The 27,236-nt window shown below is 41.5% G+C and overlaps 1 protein-coding gene and 1 long non-coding RNA gene across 5 annotated transcripts in view; one reads left to right on the top strand and one right to left on the bottom strand.

Annotated features, from left to right (window-relative positions):
• VEPH1 (ventricular zone expressed PH domain containing 1) overlaps positions 1 to 25,609 on the bottom strand; it is a 124,229-nt gene extending 98,620 nt beyond the window's left edge. For 3 of the 4 annotated variants that reach the window (XR_014511861.1, XM_083442756.1, XM_083442757.1), the window contains exons 1-4: positions 24,193 to 25,609; positions 21,688 to 21,838; positions 20,541 to 20,617; positions 8,645 to 8,725 (exon numbers count right to left, since the gene is read on the bottom strand). The gene's annotated coding sequence lies outside the window, so the exon portion shown is untranslated. Of the gene's footprint in view, positions 1 to 6,565; positions 6,693 to 8,644; positions 8,726 to 10,026; positions 10,365 to 20,540; positions 20,618 to 21,687; positions 21,839 to 24,192 lie in introns of those variants that run through there. The other variant, XR_014511862.1, reaches the window with a different exon arrangement.
• Positions 1,835 to 10,878, top strand: LOC310678748. The gene is made up of 3 exons (XR_014511930.1): positions 1,835 to 1,863; positions 1,998 to 2,226; positions 10,585 to 10,878. It is a non-coding gene; the product is annotated as an uncharacterized lncRNA (long non-coding RNA).
• Positions 25,610 to 27,236: the final 1,627 nt, after the last annotated feature.

The raw sequence follows: 27,236 nt of genomic DNA, 5'->3' as shown, positions 1-27,236 counted from the left end.
ATTCTTTCTGAGTGATACTCTTACTACAGGGCTGTGTGAATATCCTAAATGCAATCCAACTTCTTACTTCACTATGATACTTCTCTTTACCCTGCTAAAGAAAAGCAGCCCCTTTTCAGTTCTTGGCAACACTGCACATGGAAGTATAAGCTAAACTTTTAAAATGCTACCTTGCTTTGCACACTCACTTCCCTGTCCATTGCAATCCAGTCTTGTGTATATACTGATATATATATATATATATATATATATATATATATATATATATATATGATAGGCCACATTATGGAATGGAAGCCAGCTTCCCATTTATATAATTCCGCTAGGCATGCAGTAGGAAGAGGTCACCTCCAGCACACATTTCACTGTCAGTACCTTTCAGTCCTGGTACAAAATGTAGTCACAGCGGCTCTAAGCTCAAAAGGTGCACAGTGTCTTTTCCTGACTCTTCCTGCGAAAAACATTCAAATCGTATCTCACCTAAAATGTCAGTTTGACCTTTAACTGCAAAGCTGGAAGAGTAAAGTAGTTTGTACTGAACCACCTCCTTCCATTAGTCCCAATGACACTGATTTAATACCATTCATGTCAATACAATTAAAAAAAAAATTGTGTAGAACACAATAAAGTATAGTGGCAGGAAATGCCTCTATAAAAACATCCAGTTCGTGTATTATTTTTCCTGCCATGAAATGGACACCTGTCATCCTTTTCTCTTGCCCTTTTAAAAACTAATATTACAGAGTTATCCATAAATGAGTATACATCTTGGTAATTAACAAACACAGCCTAGCAATAAAACACGAGGCAGGGGGTAAATCAAAACTGCACTGACAAGTCAGGTTCTCTGTCTGATTCAGTAGCCTAAATGATAGAACACTTGAAATCAACAAAAGTACTGTGGTATGAGAAAACAGGTTCAAAATAGAGGTGCCTTTTCAGCATTTCTGATTTTACTTTAGAAAGGAACCCTTTTACAAAGGAAGCATATACAATGCTTTACCTGAACATGACTCCAGAACAGCATCCACAGGTAGGGCTTTTTGGTTTCTCTCTCTCTCTTTTTTTTGCAGCAGCAAAGTTGCGTATTTTGAGAATCAGAGTTGATGTGCAGCTTTGCCTGTTTGTTGCAACAGTCCGGCATCCAAGGGCACAACAAGTGGAAAGTTATGGAATCTACTGTTAACGCAGTGAACCTGAAGCTGTTAATTACAGGGCCACGAATAAAGAATTTGAGGAATGCAGCCTAAAGCAGCCTTAAAAAGTTACCAAGGGCTTCGTCAGGTGACCAGAAAGGACCTAAAAGCAGAGCAGCCTTAACTGTGAATGAAAGCCTCTATTATTGGGACAAAAGCCGAAAAAGCCTGTTCGACTTGAGTGCCTGTTGTTTCCAGTGGATAAAAGAGAGCTCTCTGTTGGTGGAAAACTATCCTCTCCTGGGAAGAGACCCCAGTGGGCTTGCAATATTTTTTGTTCTTTGAAAGAGAGCAAATGAATGAAACTTCTGTGGAGAAGCCATCACTTCTCCAAAGAATAAAACAGCTCATGAATACAAAAAGGGCCTGAAGGAGCTGCCTGCATCCCTCTTGGGTCAGTTCATGATATGTAATACCCCCAACCCCAACATATTTGTGCTCTTGAACATGAACATGTCATAGCAATGCAACTCATGAAGCCTCTACACACAGAGAGAGTTCAATTGGTTTGTCATTTCCTCGAAACCAGGGAATCTTGGGAACTGTAGTTCTGTGCAGATTTTAACAAGAGTATTATCAGTGCCCTCAGTTCTCAGGACTGCAGTAGCCATAGCAACAGAGCTCTTCTGAAGCCAATATAACAAAGCTGGCCTACCCATGACTCAAGGTGCGGCAACCACCTCAGGCGACAATATCAACAACAGGGAGCACACTTTTTTGGAAAAATCATAATGTGTTATACAGCCCCAGTATTACAATTCCCGAATTCATTTCAGCCTCTCGTTTCTTTATACATTCCAGGAATAAACACAAGATGGAAGTGAAATGAAGCGTCAGCAACCGCTGCCAAAATTGGTGTTTCTCATCTTGACCCACTGTTATTTTGTCGGAGGATAGGGAACCAGCGGCTCTCCAGATGTTGCTTCACTCCCACCAACCCCGGCCAGCATGGTCAATGTTCAGGGATGATGGGAATTATAATCCAACAACATCTGGAGGGTCACAGAGTTCCCAGCCCAATAGGAGGCTGGTGAGTGGAATCCACAGCTTTTGATTATCATATTACAGTGAGGCGCAGCCCGTACCACAAGATAGTGTTTCTTTAAAAACATGGAAAGCTGTCTTAGTCAACCATTGATCCATCCAGACAATGGTTTTATTGAGTCTTGGGCAGCGGCCTTTCTTCATCTTTTCAACTAGAGATGCCCAGGAATGAATCTGGGACCTTTGCATGTGCTCTACTGCTAAGCTCTAGTTCTTCCCTGAAGGAGGGTTTTTTTGGGGGGGGGGAGAATTCATCCCAGATGTATTTTGCAATGTGTTTATTAGGTATATATGACACAATATAAGGTGTAGCGCCTGCCTCTGGGGCCTATATAAGCCTTGTATCATTTACCTCTTATCACTAGAGCCTGAATAGAACTAGATTAAGTGATTTATAGCACAAAGCAAACTTGCCGGCTTACATTTTTTGCCCCTTCGCTTTAAGGAAACAGGAACAATTCTAAGAAAAATGCATTTGGCTCAAGCAGTCATTTAAGGAAGTTATAAATGAGACTTGCCCTTTTAGGTGTAACATGTTTCAGTCAAAGGTTTTTCCCTCAAGCTTTGTTTTTTCCTCCTAATATTTTCTTCCAGAAAAATAAAACCTTCTTCCTCATGCTAACCGAACAAGAGAATAATTGTTACATGTTTTGAAGGCAACTTCTACATATTTGTAGAAGTTCCCTCCCTGCTCTCCTTAGTTTTCTTCACGTTAAGCAGCAAACATTCACTTCCTTCAACCTTTCATTTTATTTACAGGTAGGTAGCCATGTTGGTCTGCCGTAGTTGAAACAAAATAAAAAAATTCCTTCCAGTAGCATCTTAGAGACCAGCTAAGTTTGTCATTGGTGTGAGCTTTCGTGTGCATGCACACTTCCTCAGATACACTGAAACAGAAGTCACCAGACCCTTGTATATAGTGAGAGGGTGGGGAGGGGTATTATTCAGAAGGGTGGTGGGAATGGGTGATTGGCTGATAGGTGTGGTAAACCTATTGATGACTGTTAAGGACTGCAATTGGTCTTACAGGAAAAAGCAAGGGGTGAGATAGCTAAAAATAGCTTTATCGTGTATAATGAGATAAGAATCCAGTGTCTCTATTCAGACCAGGTCTCTCCATGGTTTTAAGTTTGGTAATAAGTTGCAATTCAGCAACTTCTCTTTCCAGTCTATTTCTGAAATTCTTTTGCTACTTTGAGATCTTGTATAGAATGTCCTGGGAGACGGAAGTGTTCTCCTACTGCTTTCTCTGTCTTGTGATTCCTGATGTCAGATTTATGTCCATTTATCCTTTGGCGTAGGGTTTGGCCTGTTTGTCCAATTGGACAACTAACTAAATTTTCTTTCATTTTATGTCTTGCTTCTCAACCTTCTGCAAAAAAGATCTTATTGTGCAGGTACTTACATATGGGAGAAGAGGGTATTTTGGATACTTTTTGGTACTTTAAATTAGGCCCACAAATGAATGGGGAGCAAGGGCAGCTGACAAGGACAGACATAAATGGTCAAAGGGACCAGTACCACTTAATAACCTTGCCCTATTAGTGTGAGCTAACTGTTCCAGACCACTTTTAAAGGCAGCCCCATCCACCCACCACACATTACATTAGTCTAAACAGGAGGTTACCGGAGCATGGGCTAATTGTGGCCCAGGCTCTCTCCTTCCAGCTTAGATCACAGCTGGTATATGAGCTGAGGCAAACTGTGCGGAGGTTTCAACAACACACATTTAAAACTAGCTTTTACATTCTGATAGATTATGTCCATGCCTTTAAAAGTAACATGTCATCAATATGTTTGCAGGGAATGTTTTGCCCAAGGATGGCGGGGCTACCTAAACTGACTGTGGGGAAAGTAGCTTCCAGACAGTGGGATGAAACCCAACACAATAATGTCTCACCTGATGGCCTGTTTGCTCTGATGCTGAAAACAGATGTGTGAATCTACATTCTACACAATTTATTAATCACAAATTCTCTAACCCAACCTTAAATATGAAACGCAACCCAGACCTGACTTGGTTCAACTTAAACGCCATGTTTGCATTGATTTTAATGAAATGATGCAGGCATTCTGGCTAGCAAGGTTTATGCTTAAAACCAGTTTAAAATCAATGAAACTAGACTGGTTTCAATCCAAAACCTTCATCAGACATGTGGCAAATTGTAACTTTTGAGTACCAAGTGTTCATTTTCTCATTCTGGATAATATTAAAGTCCTGTCAGGAGAAAAGGTGGGGCATAAATAAATAACTATATAATAGTAATAATAATTTTTTTCCTCTTGACTATCTTTGGCCATAACATGTTTGCCATCCTTTGCATCCTTCCAGAGCAACATAAGTTGTTTTATATTTATTGTAGAATTCATAGAATCTCCCAGGCAACTTTTCAACAACATTCACAAATATGTTTCCAGTGAAAGGAAAGGATTAACAATATCTTGAAAGAGAGCATCTTACTTCCACAAAGCATGTATGGTCTACTGCAGTTCCCATGGGATCAGACACATACATTGAGACACTTCCTACAAAACAGCCATTGTTTCTGACATGTCTCTCGGTTTCCTTCTGTCACAATGGGCTCCTGCCCTTCATTTTGACTAACCAGGCCATAGACGGCATGTAAACTCACGTAAGCAAACAAAGATGCCAGCTGCAACCAAAGTATTCAGGGAAGTGATTCAGTGCAAGTTGTTCTGCATATGTTTTATACTTTGCACTTGTAAATTCAGCTCTTTATACTGCTTATAGTGAATGAAGCTGTCCCAAGAATTAGTGTTCATCTATATGGTTCTCTATACACATGCTGTCATTTTCAGCTACAAATTTCCATGGAATTCACATTGCTAACTTAAAAGATTCCTTACCACATTGAAAGGGGGAGATTTATTACAGAGGGAAAGTTATTATAAAGATGGTTTTCTTATAGTAGAGTCTAATGTGGGGGTATATACATGTCTTTTATTGCTGTTAGAGCTTATGTTCCTGTAGATGGGCAAGACCCAAAGATCTACAGTGGTAGAGTATGTGTTTTGCAAGCCTGAGGCTCCAGGTTCAGTCCCTGGCATCTCCAGGTAGAGCAACCAGGAATGTCCCATCTGAAACTCCAGAGAGCTGCTGCCAGTAGAAGCTGAGCTAAATCAGCCTTTCTCAACCTTGGGTACCCAGAAGTTGTTGGACTACAAATCCCATCATCCCTGACCACTCCTCCTGCTAGCTAGGGATGATGGGAGTTGTAGTCCAACAAATCTGGGGACCCAAGGTTAAGAAAGGCTGGGCTAGATGGACCAGAAATCTGACTTATTATATTATATTCTAGACCCATTCTGCTGCAGCGCTGGTAGGAAAAGAAAAGTTGGAAATATGCAAGAGTTTCTTTAAATCTCAGCGTACATTTTATCATACTTCTGGTGTGGCCAGCTTGAAAGGCTGCCTTCTCTCATATGAACCTGTCCAAACATTGCAGTCATTCAGAATGCCTTGCTTCGCATCCTGTTATGTTCAGAGGCTCATCTGGCTGCTGGAGTGCAAGACAGGATCTTGTCGTTTGTTGTGCCCACAACTCCGAGGCAGCCAGATGGACCCCTTTCTTCATGGTTTTTTAAAAATGAATTTTAAAAAAACAAAAACAAAACCACACACACACCTTTGCTTCACCAGATCTCTGCTAGTCTGGGGTTTTATTCCTCTCCTGTGAAATCTTTTGATAGCTTTAATTTTAGGGGATTAAAAAAATTAGTGACTGTGTTTTTTTTAATCTTATGTTTGTTTTTAATGATGTTTTAAACTTTTTGATGATTAAAAGGTGCCCTGAAGGTCAATCTGGGCAGAATACTGATGTAAAAATATTTAAATACAATAAATAAGATTTTTTAAAAAAAGATTTTTCAAAATACTGGTGTCCAGCATCAGGGATGGGCAGAACAGCTGGAACTCAACAGGTCTGAGGCACAGTGTAGAAAAATATAGACTTTACCTCCTCGACAGACACCAGTATGGTTGACATGATAAAATACAGTTTTACTGGTTGGGCCACTAACATATTTCCTGGTTGGTAGAAGAAGAAGAAGAAGAGTTTGGATTTGATATCCCGCCTTTCACTCCCTTTTAAGGAGTCTCAAAGCGGCTAACATTCTCCTTTCCCTTCATACCCCACAACAAACACTCTGTGAGGTGAGTGGGGCTGAGAGACTTCATAGAAGTGTGACTGGCCCAAGGTCACCCAGCAGCTGCATGTGGAGGAGCAGAGACGCGAACCCGGTTCCCCAGATTACGTGACTACTGCTCTTAACCACTACACCACACTGGCTCTCTGTAGGCCTACCTGTATCCAAATTACCCAGCATCAATTTCTGGTGATACCTCATAGGTAGATAGTTTGACTTCAGAGGAATAGAAGGACTGACCTAGCCCAGCGAAAGCCTCCAGTTCTACATTCCAGTTTTTGAACCCTAATCAATTATAGAAAGAAAAAACAAATCAAACAGATGTAGATGCTTAGGGAGCAATCCTAAATATGGAAGCCAGCATAAATTATGATGGTTTACATTAAGATGACACAAAGTATGCTTGATCCAAACTCTGTTCAGGGACAGGGCTACTACTAGCTGAGCTGGCCAAAATCCCAGCAGAAGCTGTAAAATGGTTTGTTAAGGTAAAGGGACCCCTGACCATTAGATCCAGTCATGACCAACTCTGGGGTTGCGGCGCTCATCTCGCTTTATTGGCTGAGGGAGTCGGCGTACAGCTTCCGGGTCATGTGGCCAGCATGACTAAGCCGCTTCTGGCGAACCAGAGCAGCGCACGGAAACGCTGTTTACCTTCCCGCTGGAGCGGTACCTATTTATCTACTTGCACTTTGACGTGCTTTCAAACTGCTAGGTTGACAGCAGCTGGGACCAAACAACGGGAGCTCACCCTGTTGCGGGGATTCGAACCGCTGACCTTCTGATCGGGAAGTCCTAGGCTCTGTGGTTTAACCCACAGCGCCACCCAAAATAGTTTGTTACAGCCCCCTTTTTGCTGGATTAATTTATGCCACATCATGTGACAATGCTGGAGAAACTTAGGATCCAGCCTAAAACTTCCTCCTGTCCCACTCTACAACACCCCCAGAATGCCTGCTTTTCAGTACTTATATCAGCTTAAGAACCACCAGGCTTGGTTCAGCCAGCTGTGTCCCAGCTAAGCCAGGCTAAGAAGTAGATATGCTCAGCTGGAGACCTGCTAGACCCTAACCTGGTGGATATCGCTTTAGGATTGCCTTTAGTCTGTATAATACTTAGCATGAGGATGTAGTCTTCCTTCCTTGACAAAAGGAGGTCATAAAATCCACTCCACTTTGTTAAATTAAAATACAGTGGTACCTCAGGTTAAGTTCTTAATTCATTCCAGAGGTCCGTTCTTAACCTGAAACTGTTCTTAACCTGAAACACCATTTTAGCTAATGGGGCCTCCTGCTGCCGTCGCGCCGCCGGAGCCCGATTTCTGTTCTTATCCTGAAGCAAAGTTCTTAACTTGAAGCACTATTTCTGGCTTAGTGGAGTGTGTAACCTGAAGCGTATGTAACCTGAAGCGTATGTAACGTGAGGTACCACTGTAAACCTACATTTTAAAGGCTGTGAATATATTATACAGTGGTGCCTCGCAAGACGAAATTAATTCGTTCTGCGAGTTTTTCGTCTTGTGAATTTTTCGTCTTGTGAAGCACGGTTTCCCATAGGAAATGCATTGACGGTTTCCCATAGGAATGCATTGACAGTTTTAAGAAAAAGGCGCAAGACGTTTTTGTCTTGCGAAGCAAGCCCATAGGGAAATTCGTCTTGTGAAGCAACTCAAAAAACAAAAAACTCTTTCGTCTTGCAAGTTTTTCGTCTTGCGAGGCATTCGTCTTGCGAGGTACCACTGTATATTTTTATTTGTGAGGTGATTCTTCAGCCAGAATCAGAAGCAAACCCTGCCCCCTTTTAACCATTAGATTAGAAACATGGCCAACACCTGGGATCAGGTACAGGCAATATGTCCTTCCGAATTTAGTAGACCAACATAAATGCCCACAATCAGGTTATTACAGGACAACAGTTCTTTGAAGACTATTGCCTGAAATGCTGAAACAAATGTAGCTAACATTTGCTACAGTATTTGAGACCCTCATGTATCCTTCTGAGCTGTTTAGTGACAACTGAGCAATACATTTGCAGAAGATGAATACAATACATTTGCAGAAGATGAAGGAATAGCACAGTGTACTTTGCAATACTTCTGCAATACTCTCTAGTACTTTGCAATACATCTGCATTGAATATTCAATCCCAAATTAATGTTTCTATAAAGAGTTGAAGGTTAAGAGGTGCAGGGTTGATAAAACATAAGTAAATAAGGATATAACCCTAGAAACACTTACCTGGGAGTAAGCCCCACTGAATTTAAGGGGCTTAATTCATGCTGTATTGCGCTGTTAGTATGCAGTCTTGTATTCACTGACCTGGAAGTGTGGATGGGGAGAAATTCAATTCAATTCACATTTAAAGGTGAACCAACCTAATTCATACATTCCTAAACAAATTTGTAAACCGAAATATAGCCATCCTTTGAAAATCACACTTCTCCAAATTTTGCAGTGTGGTTCTCCAGCCAAGTAATATGTACCAAGAGACATATACTAGGGTAAAGTGTGCATAAAAATAATATATTAGTGAAAAATAATATACAAAAATGCATTATGTTGGGGGAAATTCATATGCAAAAAACATTATATTGGGCAAAAATCCATACAAAAATGCATATCTTGGGGAAAATGTGCACTATAACTCTGCTTACATTTCATAAGAATTTTAAAAAAATTGGAAACTGATATCAAAATATGGAGAAATGAACTTAAAATTGGAAAAATGAGAAACCAAAATACAATTCCACATACAATCTGGGAGTAAGCCCCTTTGAACACAGTGAAACTTACCTCTGAGTAAGCATGCATAACATGTTGTTGTTAGTTATTATTTATTTTCATAATATTTATGAAGTATTAGTATTAATAAGTATTAGTACTTAGGTGATCCAAAACAGTTCTAGACACATTACAAACTTATAGCAAAACTTGGTTTAAACTGGAGACAGACAGAATAAAGCATCCCAGAGAAGCCTAAACTCAGAAAAAGCTCAGTTCAAAATATCACAATCAGTTGACTGGGACCCTCAGAATCCATTGTGAGTGCAACTACATAGCGTTTCCTCAATGCTCTTGGGGTCTGCCTCAGTGACTGGCAACTAGACATCTATTAAAGAAACTCTGCAATGAAACAATGATATTTTTGTTCTCCTAAACTGAACTTGCCCCCAAATTAAGGCTGCCACAATACAGCATTTTGTAAACGAAGGCAGCAAGAGAGAAAATGCATTGTCCTGGAGAACTGAAGTGAAATTAAGAAAGGTGAAAAGAATCCATCTAAATATGTACGCAGTGAAACATTGCGGTCTAAACAGAGCCTGCCTCCTCTTCCAGTAGCATCTGAACCCAATTCACGCCATAGCCAGCCCACATATTAAAGAGCAACGTCAATGCGAGTTCGCACACAAACATCTGTAGCAATAGCCGTGTCGTTTCCCAATCCGCCACAACTTCTAAGGTTGCGTTTTATGCTCCCTCAGAAATCAGCTTTGGTGTTTTGACTTGCAGAAATCTGAGGCTCTGTCCCCCCCCCTCCCATCCCTGCAAACAATTCATTATTCATCAGTGAAAAAACTAATCGGAATGCATATTGGTTTAAGTTAATAGTTATTCATTACCTCGCAGAAAGAGGGGCAAGCAACCCCTCTGCAAAGCATTAATAATTGAAGAGAAAACAGTCAAGCCTTTGGAGAAATTCTGATAAAATCCATTACAACTGTCAGAGTGCCCCTGCCAACCCCCTGCCTCTGGTATGTGAAGCTTCTGGCTGAATGTTCTGCCCTGTCAAACCAACCGTACCGTCTATTCAGTTACCCTGGAGTTGTCATGTGGAATCAAGCAAACAAATATCTTCCCTCTGTTTCTCTCCCCAAACTCCGCCACTCCAAAACCAGATTAATTGGTTACAAAACTTAAGTGGCCGGAGTGGAAAAGGCAACAGGAGTAGATTTGCGCCTTTGAATCATTACGGTTCTAATAGTACAGGGTTGGGGTTCTTTGTTTTGTTTTTCTCCCTGAAAGAGGAGATGAGTGCTTCTCTATTCAGTTAATGAATAAACTGCTCAACGTAGCAAAGAGCATTTTTTAGAAGTTAATAGAAGTCGTAGGGCCTCTTATCAGGGAAAGAAAAGTTAGGAGACTGAACTTTCTCTCTCTCTCTTTCTCTCTCTTTTTAGGAATACAAGAGGCTAAAGAAGGATTGTGGAGAGCCTTTCAAAAACAGTACCTGGCATTGCACCAAACCCCCAATTTAAAACTTAAAGTGTTATATGGATTTATGCAAATGCTGGATCCCTGGATCTGACAGACTGTGTTGGCATGACCTATATAGCCCTAATGGGACTGGCTTCTGAGGGCAGCCAGCTTGAGCAACTGTCAGATGCATTTATGGGAAGGGCAATAGCTGAAGCAGTACAGCATTTCTCTTACAAGCAGGTCCCAGGTTCAGTCAATGGCATCTCCAAGTGCGGACAATGGTTGACATATTATATATATATATATTTTTAATAATAATTTTTATTAAGTTTTCCATTTTAACAATCCAATCAGATCACATTGCATATTCCAAATTATACAAATACATCTCATATAGTCCAAATATTCTGCCAAATTATAAATTTTGTTGGGGCTTCCCATGCTTCAAGCTCAGTGGGGTTCCAATCATCTGATGTTTCTACTGCCTTGAGTTTCCAATAGTTCCTTCTTTAAGTCTTCCTGTTGTTATCCTTCCTTCCTTCATGGCCTCTGAGTTGTTTCCACAGGTGAGTTGAAGTGAGCAGTAATATGCTTCTGTGTGAAGTTTGTATGACTCTCCTTTTTTTTTTTTTTTTTTTTTTGCAGCTGATAAGTCTGTTGTTTGCAATATGTCCTCACACGCTGGTGTTTATGTTGAATCAATCCAAAAGTCCTTCTCTGGTGGCAGACGCCATCTTTTCTCAGTTCCGAAGAAATAAAATCTAGGCGTTTGCTCATTAATTTTCTCAGACAGGTTGCATCAAACATTAGTCTTTCAGGGGAGATTTGCCAAATCGGACTTGAAGTACAAATATGATAGCAAATTAAGGGCTCGCCTTCCCCATGACTATTTAGCTTTGCAACTCGGTCTGTCCCATAATGGCGGATCCCTATTAAATAGTGCGTCACATCACCCTTCCGGAGAGTCTTTTATCTTCATGGTCAACGTATTATAAGGCAGAGTCAGTTTTTTTTTCATTTGGCAAAAGATCCAGTGGCCCTGTTCTCATTTTGCCCGAGACACCCAAGAAACTCAAAGGCACTATGTGAAAATTCACACATGAGATCAGAAGGGGTTCCCTGGCGCACAAATCCTGGAGCTGAGCCCTCATTTGAGTCTCCTGATTTCCCCTGCCATGTCTGCTCATTAACACAGGTCCTGTCCGTTTCACTTTCTGATTCCTACCAGGTGGTTTCCTACTAGGTGATTCCTAGCCAGTGTGGTTACTGTGTCAGACTAGGACCTGGGAGATCAGGGTTCAAGTCCCTGCTTGTCCATGATGCTTGAGCCAGTCATTGTCCCATAGCCTAGTCCATCTCACAGGGTTGGTGTGGAGATTAAAGGAAGAGGGCAGGAGGAAAGCATGTGTGCCACCTTGAGCTCCTTGGAGGAAAAAGTGGGTATAAATGCAATAAAATAATATTAATCAATGTCGTAAGTAGCCTGTAGCCATCAAACACAATACCAACAGCAGGTGGATACAATCAAGGTGTGCAGGTATGAGAGATTTCCTTTGTTTCAAGGATGTTTTGGTTCTGGATATGAAAGAAGCGCCAGGGGAAAAACCTTTCCCTCTGAATTCAAATAGCAGCATTGTTGGTAGAGGCCATTTTCATTCTCTGCAAGGTGAAGTGGGAGGGATTATAAACCTTTTCCTCCCCACCCCTTGCAGTGCCAAGGGTGCTTCCCCTTTGCATGAAAGAGTGAAGCAATGAGTCTTCAACATCAGCTTCACTGGACTGGTCATGTTGTGCGAATGCCTGATTATCGTCTTCCAAAGCAACTACTCTATTCCGAACTTAAAAATGGTAAGTGTAACGCTGGTGGTCAACAAAGGAGGTTCAAAGACTCTCTCAAGGCAAATCTTAAAAAATGTAGTATAAACACCAACAACTGGGAAACACTGGCCTGTGAGCACTCCAATTGGAGAACAGCCTCTACCAAGGTGTCATGGGCTTTGAAGACTCTCGAACTCAGGACAAAAGGGAGAAACACGCTAAGAGGAAGGCACGCTTGGCAAACCCTCACTGTGATCAACTCCTGCCCGGAAACCTATGTCCCCACTGTGGAAGGATGTGTGGATCCAGAATTGGTCTCCATAGTCACTTACAGACTCACTGTTAAAACGTGTCCATGGAAGAAAATCTTACTTGGCTATGAGTGATCACCAAAGAAGAAGTGTGTGTGTGTGTGTGTGTGTGTGTGTGTGTGTGTGTTAGCTGCATTCACACAATGTTGTGTCATGTTGAGTTTGGCTCTTAGACTGAAGTTTACAGCATGAACCAATCAGATATATAAGCATATGCTCAACAATCCACTTGACATCAACAGGACTTAAAAATGCTTAACTTGGCTGGACGCTACCTTATCCATTTATGCTAAATATAGAAACAGCCTCTTGGCCCCATTTTTGCACAGTGTCTCTTTTGTTCCCCTGTTCAGGAATGAGAATGCTTGCTAGCAAGCAAATTATGATAATTACTTGGTCTGCTGCATCCTTTGCCTGACTAGCTAGCAAGAAAAGGGGAACAATCTGTGTACATGAATGCAATTTTAAATTCACTCCAAATGCTGCTGAGACGGTGATATTGAGAAAGTTTTTCTTTATAACCTGGTTGGATAGGACTCATAAATTAGTTATGCTAGGAGTATTAGCTAATGTGGTTTTGGAATATTAGAAATAAAACACCCGCATATTTGTTTTATGGTGGATTTGCAGTTGCTTATGGCTAAGGCAAATAATTAAAATAATTGATAATCTCAGAAAGGATACCACAAAATTGGAAAAGGTGCAGAAAAGAGCAAGGAAAATTATCAAACACTTGCAACTCTATTTGTTCTATAGAGAGTTGCAGTGTTGCATTTACTGTCCTAGGGCTGAAATAGAGAAACTATTTTACCTAGATGTAATTATGTACTGATAGGGAGAAAAACGTTTTAGTATTCATGACTCTTAACCTAAATGAGGTATGTTAACTACTTCTCAAAGAATGCATTTTAATTTTAATAATGATAATGCTGACAGTTACAATATCATTTTAAACTGAAACTTGCTTGTAAATAATTAACCATTATGGTCTATCAATTGAATATTTTAATTTTAAAAATCAGCTATGTTGATTTCATATAAGTAGGAAATCATACTGGAAACATATAATCTTGAAAGAAAGAAAAAAAATACCATACATTGATGCATGCCATCAGATACAAGATTATAAGATAACACACAGCAAGACCAGGACTGGGTCTCTTTGCATTAGGGCCAAACCAAACAAAGAAATATGGGACGCGGGTGGCGCTGTGGGTAAAACCTCAGCGCCTAGGGCTTGCCGATCGCATGGTCAGTGGTTCGAATCCCCGCAGCGGAGTGAGCTCCCGTCTTTCGGTCCCAGCTCCTGCCCACCTAGCAGTTCGAAAGCACCCCTAAGTGCAAGTAGATAAATAGGTACCGCTTTATAGCGGGAAGGTAAACGGCATTTCCGTGTGCTGCGCTGGTGCCGGCTCACCAAACTTAAGTTCACAAAATGTTTAGGGGTATGCGTACACCTGCGTCCTCCCAGAAAAAAGCACTGATTATAGCCTAGCCAAATCTTAAAAGGGTTACCTCAAGTTGATTTTTATTTGAGATGTAGCCCATTAACAAAGTAGGAAATTTACCAAAAACACTGAAACATATTGTTTTTGAGCTATTTTTATGGGGAAACGGCAAAAACGGCACTGCTGACATGGGCTTCCATACGTCAAGATATTCCCGGACCCTGAATTCTAAAGGGCAAGTCTCTAAATCATACAGAATGTCAATTCAGCAAGATACAGGGGACTAAACAATGTTCTGAAATTGTGAGAGTCAGAGGGATGATTTCTAATAGTAAGTTTTGAAGTTCCAAGATGAAGTTCCAAGCCTTCTTGTACAACCACATTCCTCCATTCCTCAACTGAGTCATTTTTTTAATTCAAAATTTACTGTTGTCCACATTATGTATAGTTGTGGTGTGAATCCAAACTGCACCATTTCAGACTGCAGGTGATGTGGTGGAGCATACAGGTATGTGCACCAGATGTGCCAGGTTTGCTCTCTGAACAGGTCTGTTTGGGGATCGTGGAAAGGGGTGAGTATGCATTAGACATATAGCTTACAGATTTGAAAATAAGGTACGAGCAGCCAAAATAAGGTATTTTAGTCAACCAGCTCCTTTCCTTTCCCCCTTAACAGTCAATCGAAGAAGTCTCCAAAACAAATCCAAAAGCCCCACCTCCCACGAGATCGCCGCCCACCATTGTACAGAACCAGCTCCTTTCCTTTTCCCCCACCATGTGCCCCCGCTCCAGACAGACCTTTTCCCAGCAAGGATGAGTGGGCCGTTGATGACGTATCCATCCGATTCCAAGCACAGGTATGTTCAACTTCTGAGCCCCTCTGAGCCAAAGGCAGAAAGCCCAGCCAGCAGCCAAACGAAGCCTCAAGCGGTGGTTCCCACAGCGCAGCAACCCAGCAAAGAGGATGCAGCAAGGAAAACCACCATCACCTCTCTGCTGGGAAGTGCTGAGCAGAGGCGAGTCCCCAGGCAACGAGGCCAATTTGATCAGCACAAGGCATGCAAGCTCCACCCCCCCAGTCATTCTTAAACTCCTTATTGGGTGAGCAACGCAGCCAAGCAACACAGTTGAAGCCTCCCTCCTCCCTGGTCGGCAGGGAGGGGGGGAGAGCAGCTGCTTCCTTTGAAACCCGGGAAATTTAAGGGACATCATCAGTAAGTGACGGGAAACAGCGCTGGGATAAGGGAGTTTCCCACCAAATAAGGGACGGTTGACAGCTACTTTTAGACACCTGGCTTGCTCAGCTGCAGTGAGTAGGGAAGAAAGCAAGCAGACAGAGATACTGGCAGAATAAAAACACTGGGATGGATCCCGAATGGATCTGCAGTGCCTGCCTGTTTCTGTATCTGGAAGTAGGGTGACTGGCTCCAATGGCAGCAGCAATGGAGGAGGAGGGACTCCTCCAGTGCCAATCACCCCACCACTACTTCTAAAGGCAGACACAGACAGACACTGCAAATCCATTCCAGTCTTTTTCTTCTGCCTACATCTGTTTCTGTCTCATGACCCTGTCTCTCCCTTCTTCTTCCACCACCCACCAAGCTCACCACCTATTGTGGAGACTCTCTAGGACAGGAAGATGAAGAAACCTTCATCTGCTTTGGTCAATCTCGGTCAGCTCATTTTCTGGTTAAAGATAAAGATCATGAAAATTGACTATTTCTTTGCATATGCCTGATTAGACAAGGTGCCCCATGATATTCTTGTAAAGAAGCTGGTAAAATGCAGTCTTGACTACGCTACCACTCAGTGGATTTGTAACTGGCTGACTGACCGAACCCAAAGGGTGCTCATCAATGGTTCCTCTTCATCCTGGAGAAGAGTGACTAGTGGGGTGCCACAGGGTTCTGTCTTGGGCCCGGTCTTATTCAACATCTTTATCAACGACTTGGATGATGGACTCAAGGGCATCCTGATCAAATTTGCAGATGACACCAAACTGGGAGGGGTGGCTAACACCCCAGAGGACAGGATCACACTTCAAAACGACCTTGACAGATTAGAGAACTGGGCCAAAACAAACAAGATGAATTTTAACAGGGAGAAATGTAAAGTATTGCACTTGGGCAAAAAAAAATGAGAGGCACAAATACAAGATGGGTGACCCCTGGCTTGAGAGCAGTACATGTGAAAAGGATCTAGGAGTCTTGGTTGACCACAAACTTGACATGAGCCAACAGTGTGACACGGCAGCTAAAAAAGCCAATGCAATTCTGGGCTGCATCAATAGGAGTATAGCATCTAGATCAAGGGAAGTAATAGTGCCACTGTATTCTGCTCTGTCAGACCTCACCTGGAGTACTGTGTCCAGTTCTGGGCACCACAGTTCAAGAAGGACACTGACAAACTGGAACGTGTCCAGAGGAGGGCAACCAAAATGGTCAAAGGCCTGGAAACGATGCCTTCTGAGGAACGGCTAAGGGAGCTGGGCATGTTTAGCCTGGAGAAGAGGAGGTTGAGGGGTGATATGATAGCCATGTTCAAATATATAAAAGGATGTCACATAGAGGAGGGAGAAAGGTTGTTTTCTGCTGCTCCAGAGAAGCGGACATGGAGCAATGGATCCAAACTACAAGAAAGAAGATTCCACCTAAACATTAGGAAGAACTTCCGGACAGTAAGAGCTGTTCGACATTGGAATTTGCTGCCAGGGAGTGTGGTGGAGTCTCCTTCTTTGGAGGTCTTTAAACAGAGGCTTGACAACCATATGTCAGGAGTGCTCTGATGGTGTTTCCTGCTTGGCAGGGGGTTGGACTCGATGGCCCTTGTGGTCTCTTCCAACTCTATGATTCTATGATTATCACTGCAGCAACAAATGGTATTTTGTATCTCGTTTTTTAAGTTTCTTAGTTTAGTTGTTAGTTTTAAAAGTTTTAATTTATTTAGTTTGTTTGATGAATTGAAAATAGTGTCATTTAGTATTGAGCATGAACATTCAATAAATGTTTGCAAAATAAAAAATAAAAATCCCCTGGATGCACACCCTAATGAAATGTTTTGTGCATGCCTATGGTGGAGCATCTCTTTTCCATGCAGAAGGTCCCAGGTTCAAACCCTGACATTTGCAAGTAGGACTGAGAAAGGCTTCTGTCTGAAACTCTGGAGAGCTACTGCCAATCAACAGTGAGCTAAATAGACCAATGGTCCGTATAAGGCAGCTTCCTATGTTCCCTGCTCATAGTAAATTAACATGAATAATCTCTGACAAGTTAAAAAAAAAAATCCATGGTATATATTGGTTGATTATGTTAGCCGCTGCCTTTGCACAAAGAGGTTCGAAATGGACTGTAACACACCTATGTACAATAACCATAAATAAAACAGAAAAGCACAATTCAAAGCTATACTTTTAAAATATAATTCCCCACCTGCAATTTGAAGTGGTACTATCCAGAATTCTACCACCTGATTCCATGCAAAGTGTAGATCAATTCTCAGTAAGCCAGGGGCACACAGATCAGCAAAGGAATGGTAAAACTGAGCAAGTATCACGGTCGGTATTTCTCATCCCCATCATACAAACACGACAACTGTTGTTAATGGATATGCTGAAAATTTAACTAGTCATCCATCTTCTAGTTGGAAGATCAAGTTACATATTTTAATTTTCAACCTGCATGGATTGCTAATTGAGCTGCATATTTTATTGGCCTGGAGAACTGCATTTCATGTCACTATTGTTACCAATCCAGGGAGCTTTGCTAATTGAGTTGCATACTTGATGAACTCTGGAGCACTCTGTGCTAATTGAAGAGCATTACTGAGCTGCTGAGCTCCTAGGTGATGCTTTGAACTCACTGAAGTATGAGGCATGGTGGGACGTGCCATTTGAGATACGTACTCCACTACTGGAGTACCTGACCAGTTCAGCTGGCAAAATGTTGCATACTTTTCTTAATATATTTTAAAAGCTTCAGGAGTTGCACTGAAGACCACCTGCCTTGAACAAATACGTCCCAAGTATGACTAAGGTAAGCAGTACAGTTTAATTCAACTTTAAGAGGAAGGTACTTCTGCTGTATGCCTGATTATTTCTTATTCAGATACTGCACTTTGAATGCCAAAAAAAGGTCTCCAAACTATTTGGGAGAGAGGCTCAGCATAGAACACCGATTCTGCATGCAAGAGGTCCCAGGCATTATAAGTTATGGGAAAGATTCTAGAAAGCATTTGCCTGTTAGACAACACTGGGCTAGATGAGCAAATAGACTGAGACATAGATCTGATATGTGGCAGCTTCTTACATATTATTACGAAAAAGGGGATATGGGATTGGAACATGGGCAAACAATACTTTTCTTCATCTGTCTGTAGTCTTGTATATAAAGATCGTGGCCCACCACGTGGGACTCAGAAGTCAGAGGAATTGTCCTGATCCACTTGTAATAACAGAGCTGATTTGTAAAATTAAGGATGTGATACCATTTCAGAATTTAATTTTGATTTATTTTTTCAGTGCTGGACCTTTTCAGATTGACTGTTGAAATTTGCCTTGGAAGAACCCCCATGTAACAATGTAGATCTTGAGGACCAACAACTAAAATAATAGTGTTAAGGATGCAATGATTTTTGCAAGCCTCCTAAATTCAAGAATATCTGTAATTTCTAATAATGAAATAGTTCAAATGTGGAGAACATGTGCATTAAACATGACGGGAGGATTAAAAGTCCATAAAAATACATCTTAGTTGTAATCATTGTTTTAGGCAGTAGGAATCTCAAGAAGGTTTCTTTATGTTGCTGCCATGGCAAAAATCAAAGTCAGATCACAAGGCTATGAACTATGATACCTATGATTTATGATTCACCAAACGTTTAGCTAAAAGCATTGTGACTTCACTGAGTGGCCTTTTATGGAGTTTTTACATCTTTCCTCACTCCAGTTCTACCTGCACCCCGACCACTGGAAAACCAGATTAGCATGAGAATACCTTACTCCAGGCTTACTGTTTTAGTACACTGATCATGAATTGCCACCACTTGCTGATTTTTGATGTTGTTAACTGAGACATTTTAGATATGCTGGATCAGAAATCTAGGTTGCATTCACAAAGTTCCAGCTCTCCAGTCCCTATCAAAATTAATCAAATATGAAAATATTTTACAAGTCTCTTAATCACATGATCAGGTAGTAAGGTGGGGAAACCCTGAGCTTTTACTTAAAATTAGTGAGGCAGTGGAACAAGCAGCAAATGACTGGCTACTGGAAATGGCAGAAGATCTCTGGATCCTGGCCATACTGGTTATTACAGTCCTCCCATGCTATCTTTATCCTGTGTCTCATTACTCTGCTATTCAATAAAAAAACCCAAGTTAGTTCAATATTATCTCCCAAGAAAGAGACCATTATTTTAAAATGATACACAACTTCTAGTAAGCACCTGAACAGAAAAAAGACTCACTAAACTTCTACAATATATTGTGGAGGATCAATTTTTTTTCTCATAAGGTTAAAAAATTTAAACCAATAATCTCTATTATATAAGTCAACAGATAGTCCTTTGCGTTCACAATATAACTTGGTAGCGCTGTCCCCAAGGTTTGAATTTATCAAGTGCCCAAGCATACACATTGCATAAAAATTGAGAAGCAGAAAATTGAGCACTGGCCTTTCAGCCCAGCTCAGTAGTAAAAACGATTGAATTTTGCTGTCAAGTACATTAGGGAGAGAGATCGCAAAATGGGGATAAATCAGATTAACACTTTAAAAGATAAATGGTACTCTAGCCAAGTTTAATCTTACTTTTGAAATGTGCAAACTCATCACAAACCTTTATTGTAGATCAAAAACATGGTGCAGTGCCCTGGAAGTCACTATAGGACACGCAATCACCCTCTCATCGTGTTCAGGGCTTCCCCTGGCAAATATCATGGATACAATTAGTTCGCTACATCACAGGAATGATGCACTGGCGGAGGAAGAGGAGTGCGGGGGGAACGCACCACCCCCGGCAGCGCATTCCCGGTGGGGTGCCATTGTGGCTGACCCCCAACCCGCCACGGCCCCAGGACGTGCGCCCGCCCCCGCCTGCTCTCCGCCCCCCCAGTGGCGTAGCGTGGGGGTGCAGGGGGGGCCGGGCGCACCGGGCGCAACATCTGGGGGGGGGGTGCTCGCACTCGCAGCTCTCTGCCCCTACCTGGCTCACTCACTCTAGGGGGCGCAAATTACTTGCCTTGCCCCGGGTGCTGACAACCCACGCTACACCACTGTGCCTCCCCCCCCCCCCCCGGTACCAGAGCATGAAGCTCCACCACTGGAACGATGTTCCAAAATCCAGGTCAACCAGTAGCCACAAATACCTTTTCTTCCCCCCGGTCCTTATATTGTTGCCTTCCAAGCTCTGCTTGTGGGCTTCTTGGTGACATCTGGTTAGCATCTGTAGGAAAGGGTATTGGATGAAATGGACTGTTGGTTTGATTTGGCAGTGCTCTTTTTAGAGTCACTTGATAAGAAAAGAATTACGGTGCATTAAAAAATAGCCTCAATTAAAAATAGGATGATTTTGAGAATATATTTTTTAAAAAATACAAGAGAAAGCTGGGCCCTAATGTTAAGAAGAAAAAAAACTTTATTGGTTGAATATGTTGGTTCAAGACCTAGACCTTCCATTGTCTACTCTGGTGTCTTGCATAAAGTGCTCAGCTTGGGTGGAAGCAGACTGAATTGGGAGCTTCATGGTCTGAAGTTAGACTTGTCTTGGTGGGCTACCTGGGGCAGTACATGCACAGGTCTTGAAACCAGCTTCAGGCACAGAGGGGTTTAGTAATATGGAATACCACCACCAGCAAGGATTGACCAAGTTTGCTGTAGATGCTGGGAGTTTGGCCCTTAGCCTTGCTTACCCAATAGACCAGTGCAGTAACTTCTGCCTGTTGTATTACAACAGTTGACCACTGATACCCTGGAGAGGTTTAGATTTTGACACAACTACTTAGGGCCCACAATAATAAAAAAAACTTAGAACTACAGAATAGCTGAGATGATGGTAACTATAATATGTTATGTGCCCCTTTTCCAATCATGTCAGCAGACAACATTTTAGCTGTTAAGTATTCATTAAAACACGTTTGTGTCACTACATTTTTTTATATATGACACAAACTATTATTGCCCTTTATAGGTAAGTATATACCATTCAGCTTCCTTTGCCAACTCGATTGGTTGGATCTTTTACCCTTTTTTCTGAATCTTATTTTCATAAGAATATGTGTAGCAAAATGTGTTGGAAATCCTTGGAAGCCAAGACCCAAGTTTTGGGCAAGTACTCTTTGGTGAGAGAACCCCAGTATAAAGACTTAACATAGCAAAACATGCAGCATAGAAAAATATAGACATATAGGCTGTAAAACCTGACAGTGTGCCCTTTCCAATGAACTCTTAAATATCTCACTTCCCTAGCACACAGTTAGACCACATGCTTGCTAAGTTATAAAATGGTTTACTTACAAAATTCTTCAAAGGTTCGGTTCATGAGCTCTTTCATACAGCAGCCAAAAAAAGTTGCACAGGCATTAAAACATTGCCACTTGGTTTCAAAGTGGGAAAAGTTCCTAAACTATTGGTATACAAAAATGTAAGTTCCATATGCCATTATTTTCTGAAACAAAAGAGACTTGTTAAAGACCTCCTCAAGCACTGAATTCACATGTAGACCGAATACAACAAAAGGCTTGGTAGCCTATTTTCTCCCAATGCAAGGGGAAATGACATGGGCTAAACCTGACAAGACAGCTTACTCTATGGCATTGACCCCTTCATTCATTAATCACTCTCAAGCATGCTGGTTATATGTGACTGGTTACATCCATGCCATACATTTAATGCATATGGCTTCCACTCAAACATCCAGGGAATTGTTTGAAGAACCCTCAGCAAACTACAACTGACAGTTTGAAGAACCCTCAGCAAACTACAATTCCCAGGATTCATGGCGGCAGGGGGAGGCATGTGCTTTAAATGCATGGTATGGGTGTACCCACAATTATTTATTGCATTACTTCTGGTGTCAATTTGTAACAGCATCGTTCACCCTTCTCTCCATATCTCTGTATGCACACACCATGCCCTTTGTTTCTGATGTTCAGGCTGTGAGCAGTGTTGCTCATGTGGCCCAAATGACACCACCCATGTACTAGGGGCTTGAGGAACTGGCTTGGGGGAACTATCAGTTTAGCTATCAGCATACAAAGAATTGCAACAGTATTCACATTTTGTCTGTTTAAAAAATACATCAAAGTTGCAAGAAGCTCATAATTTCAGAATTATGTATTATTCATTTGGCTATTGCATGGCAGGTGAACCAAATCATCTCCATAATGTTGTATCCCACTTTTCGTATTTATTAAATGTAACTCACATTACAAAAAATAACATGACTTCATTCAAATAGAATGAATGAAAATAGCTGCCATGTAGAACACTGGTTTATTTGGAGCTCAGGATGAACCTTGGCCAGTTGATGAGTTTCTGAATTTGGAGCTGTCGTTCCACATTACTCTGCACCCATTCCATGGATGCTTCTATGCAGTTTCCCTAAAAGCTCATTGTAATTAAAGGCTGTCTGGGTCTAATGGGCCTGGTAAAAACCTAGGTTGGCCTCTATTTTTGAATAACTTTGTTGAGCTCACTTCTGGACCTGGGTCAGGTCCTTAAGGATGGCTTTGGGTCCATCATGCAGATGTTGTTTAGAGGACTGCTCATGTTTTCCATCTGCCTCGTGACGCCATTGACAGTGCCTCCTCTCTCTATGCCCACTAGCAATTCAGGGCCTTTTCTGATTCCCTTTCCTTTCCCCATCCTTCCCTGCAGTTTAAAATCCATTTACTATATCCATTTACTCTATAAATTTACCAACTGCAGAGGCACAAGAAAACTGGAAGCCATTTCCAGTAGCTCATGTACTTTAAAAATTTTGTTAGTATCCAGATTTCCAGTGAATGAATGGGGGGGGGGGGGAACCCCAACAATTTTCAGTTATGAAAAAAACTATTTCATTCACAACTCTAGCTTCTTGAGTAATTGTGTGAGTGGCAAATAGTAGGGCATGTGCTTTCCAGACAACACAGATGAGGTTTGAACAAGTAATCAGGAAATTTAACAGTGCCAAGCAAATCTGCTTCACTGCCAAAGACAACAGTAAGCAATTGACTGGGCAGTAATTAAACCAGAACAAAACACGTCCCCCAAGCTTTTGATAATTCATTTCAAAAATGCCATGCTAATCTTTCAGACCATAAGCTTACAGAATTCCTTAGTATCATGGACACTATGTGAAGCGCCTTGGTTAACTATCGTGCTACCATATTTGAATTTGATCAACTGTGTCTGCCTGGTAGTCAGCTTCTGTTCTGATTCATCACAAAATCATGGGATCTGTAGTTTACTCCCACCAGTGCTACAGTTCCCAGCACCCTTAACAAAGTACTGTACAGTTCCCAATATTCTTTGGTGTGTGTGCTTTAAATGTATGGTGTAAACGCAGGCTTGCTCAGTCTGCTGTCCAGGTGATCATTAGTGATGGGCAATGCTAGGACCCCTGCTCTCTCCTCTTATGCTTTCTTATCTTTAGATCAGACAACCCTTCTATTATTAAACATGGGGGGGGGGGGAGAGAGAAGAGAAGCAAAACTGTATGGGTGGATCCCCTAAACAAACTGTGGGAACTACTGCAGTAAGGAAGATAATTTAAGCAACTTTTTACTTTGGGTTTACTGGGAGCAATAGCAACTCCTGATTTCAAAGATGTTACAAAAGGATTCTTAACTCGTAGCATCCTAATAAAATCTGAAATGCTAATTTATTTTTATTTATGAGGGGACTTAGCATTAGTAAAAGAGTTTGGCTGGATACATAGATAAAAGCCATCTGTTTGTTCATAGGACAGAAGCACCCCAACAATTAGAGACAGCTGAATAAATTATTCCAGTAGACACTTTGTATTTTCCTTAGCACCTTTATACTTTGGATCCCAAATGTTTGGCTGCTTCTTCTAGAGACTGAGGTGGTTCAACATTTAATCACTGCTAGAGCTCCACAGTAGGTAGGAAGGCAAAGTTGAGGATTATATTGATGTAGTAAGTAGAAATAATGTTATTGGTTTTGATAGAATGTCCTTCCACACAATGGATTTCAGGCTGGAGTGTTAAATTGCCAAGCAGTTTTCAGAGGTAAGATTAGTATCCATTGCCTTACAGTGGTTGCTAATGAGCTTTTCCAATTTCAGTTGTGTTTTGCATTCCAGCAGAATAGGACAGACAACAGAGTTCTTGTAATTCTCCTCTCTCTATAAAACAGAGTTGTTGTTTTTTGCAGTTTTCATACAGCACATACATGATTTCTGGACTTGCTGTGACATAATGTGGAAGTAACCAATGGTATAAGGGGATTCAGAGATTGCCGCTTTAAGCTAACAACAACAACAGGCAGTGTGGGGTAACTACCTCACCACCTCAGTTACCCCTGAGGAAGGTGTTACCCATTCCTGATCCCCTCTCTCCCCTCCATACCTCTTGCCCAGGGGAGCTGCCTCTTCATGTCCAGACTAACTTGTTGTTGTTGTTTAGTCGTTTAGTCGTGTCAGACTCTTCGTGACCCCATGGACCAGAGCACACCAGGCACTTCTGTCTTCCACTGCTTCCCGCAGTTTGGTCAAACTCATGCTGGTAGCTTCAAGAACACTGTCCAACCATCTCGTCCTCTGTCGTCCCCTTCTCCTTGTGCCCTCCATCTTTCCCAACATCAGGGTCTTTTCCAGGGAGTCTTCTCTTCTCATGAGGTGGCCAAAGTATTGGAGCCTCAGCTTCAGGATCTGTCCTTCCAGTGAGCACTCAGGGCTGATTTCCTTCAGAATGGATAGGTTTGATCTCCTTGCAGTCCATGGGACTCTCAAGAGTCTCCTCCAGCACCATAATTCAAAAGCATCAAATCAGCCTTCTTTATGGTCCAGCTCTCACTTCCATACATCACTACTGGGAAAACCATAGCTTTAACTATATGGACCTTTGTTGGCAAGGTGATGTCTCCCCTAAAGCTGTAATCCTCCACCCACTTACCTAAGGGTAAGTGCCACCAAATTCAATGTAACTTACTTCTCAGTAGGCATACATACACTTGCACTGCAAGATACCATTTAGGGGCAGTCACCACCTTCCCCCAATCCATTTTATATAGTCCACATGTGATTCTTACTTGTAATACAACTGTGGCCAGCTCACTGGTTTTAAAACTGAAAATTAAGTGGCCCACGAAGTAAGTTTCAGCTCATGAAAGCTTCTTCTTAGTAATGTCTTCTGAAACTTTGCAGCTGGTTAAGGACCTGATTCAGAAACATACTCTTCAGAAAATCCACCCACCTGGCAAACCATTTAATTAATACTGTACATTATTTCATTATTAATACATTATTTCAGTGTATTTACCATTCCCAAACAGGCATGCCCCCTACCCCCCAATCACCGCTCCGTTCAGCCATGAATTCTATAGTACTTGTAGGGTGACTCACATCAAATCATATACTATGATACGTGGTTTCAGAAACCAGGCTTTGGGGAAACAGACATTGAGCATTCTGAATGAACTAAGGAGACAGTGTCATCTTGCTCAGCTAGTTAAGTGTATACACTTACCTGGGGATTAGTATAATTGAACTCAGTGGGATTTATTTCTGACTGTGCTGTATAAAAGCTTTAGGAAACCAGGTCTATCTGAACCAGCAACCTATTACAGAGTACAATTCCAATTGTTTCAATGAAACAATTGTCAACAGTAGATCAAAATGACAAAATTCTCTATCTGCTGTCAGTCATTCACAACTTTCAACATTTTAAAGTTTAAAATTGGGCATCATTTCAGATTTGGGATAGTGGTAGAGGTTTTCAGTAAGAGGTGCAAGATTAAGCAAGGTCCAAATCGCGACTCTTGGAACTGCAGGATATGGGTATGTACTTATTGCATGCATCCCCTTCTTCATGAGGGTCTTTTAGTTTTGACAAGGCTATTCTGGAGCCATTGCATCTTAAACTTGTCACTGTTATGGCACAGCAGCTTTTTTAAAAATAAAAATTTGGAGCTACTCCAACATTGCTCTGGCTTTTATAATAACTCATAGTGAACACAGATTAGTGAGAAAACTGCAGGTGAGGCAATTAGCGGTGTATGGCAAATGTAATTTATCACGTGTATTGTATTGACAAAGCAGATGTCCAGCAGAGGGCAGTGGTATGTAAGTGTAAAGCTATTTATTAGCTGGTGCCTTGCTTCATTCATAATAAGTAATATATAGTAGTACTGTTGCATTGAATTTCTTTAATAAGAACTGAAGGCAGCTTTGCACATGTATTTAACATGTTGATGTTAATTTTAAAAGATGTGTAATGCTTGCAGATGTAGAAGAAGAAGAAGACGAGTTTGGATTTGATATCCCGCTTTATCACTACCCGAAGGAGTCTCAAAGCGGCTAACATTCTCCTTTCCCTTCCTCCCCCACAACAAACACTCTGTGAGGTGAGTGGGGCTGAGAGACTTCAAAGAAGTGTGACTAGCCCAAGGTCACCCAGCAGCTGCATGTGGAGGAGCGGAGACGCGAACCCGGTTCACCAGATTACGAGTCTATCGCTCTTAACCACTACACCACACTGGCTCTCAACTGGATAGACAACTGTATAGACAAATATATAGACAACTGGATGTTCAATCAAAGCCATTTTTAGAAGAAGATGCTAATGAATATTTTGGATTGTGATACAGACTGTTATATAGTGTTTGAGGAACTATAAAACTCAATGCATGGTGAAACAGAAAAGCCTATGCTAACCTCAGAGAACATTGGTTTCCTCACTCACTCAGGTTACTACTAGAACTAGTGTCATCAAAAATAGTTAGGAGAACTCCTCTGAGGCCAATCCACAGAAAGTATCTTTTTCTCAAGCTAGCCGGTAAGTGATATGTGGCTTTATGGCTAAACCTGCCAAGTGGCTTTTTCAGATCAACTTTTCAGA

Source organism: Podarcis tiliguerta (genome assembly GCF_965153285.1).
Source record: "Podarcis tiliguerta genome assembly, chromosome: 5".
NCBI lineage: Eukaryota > Metazoa > Chordata > Lepidosauria > Squamata > Lacertidae > Podarcis > Podarcis tiliguerta.
This window is presented reverse-complemented; position numbering and strand designations above follow the sequence as displayed.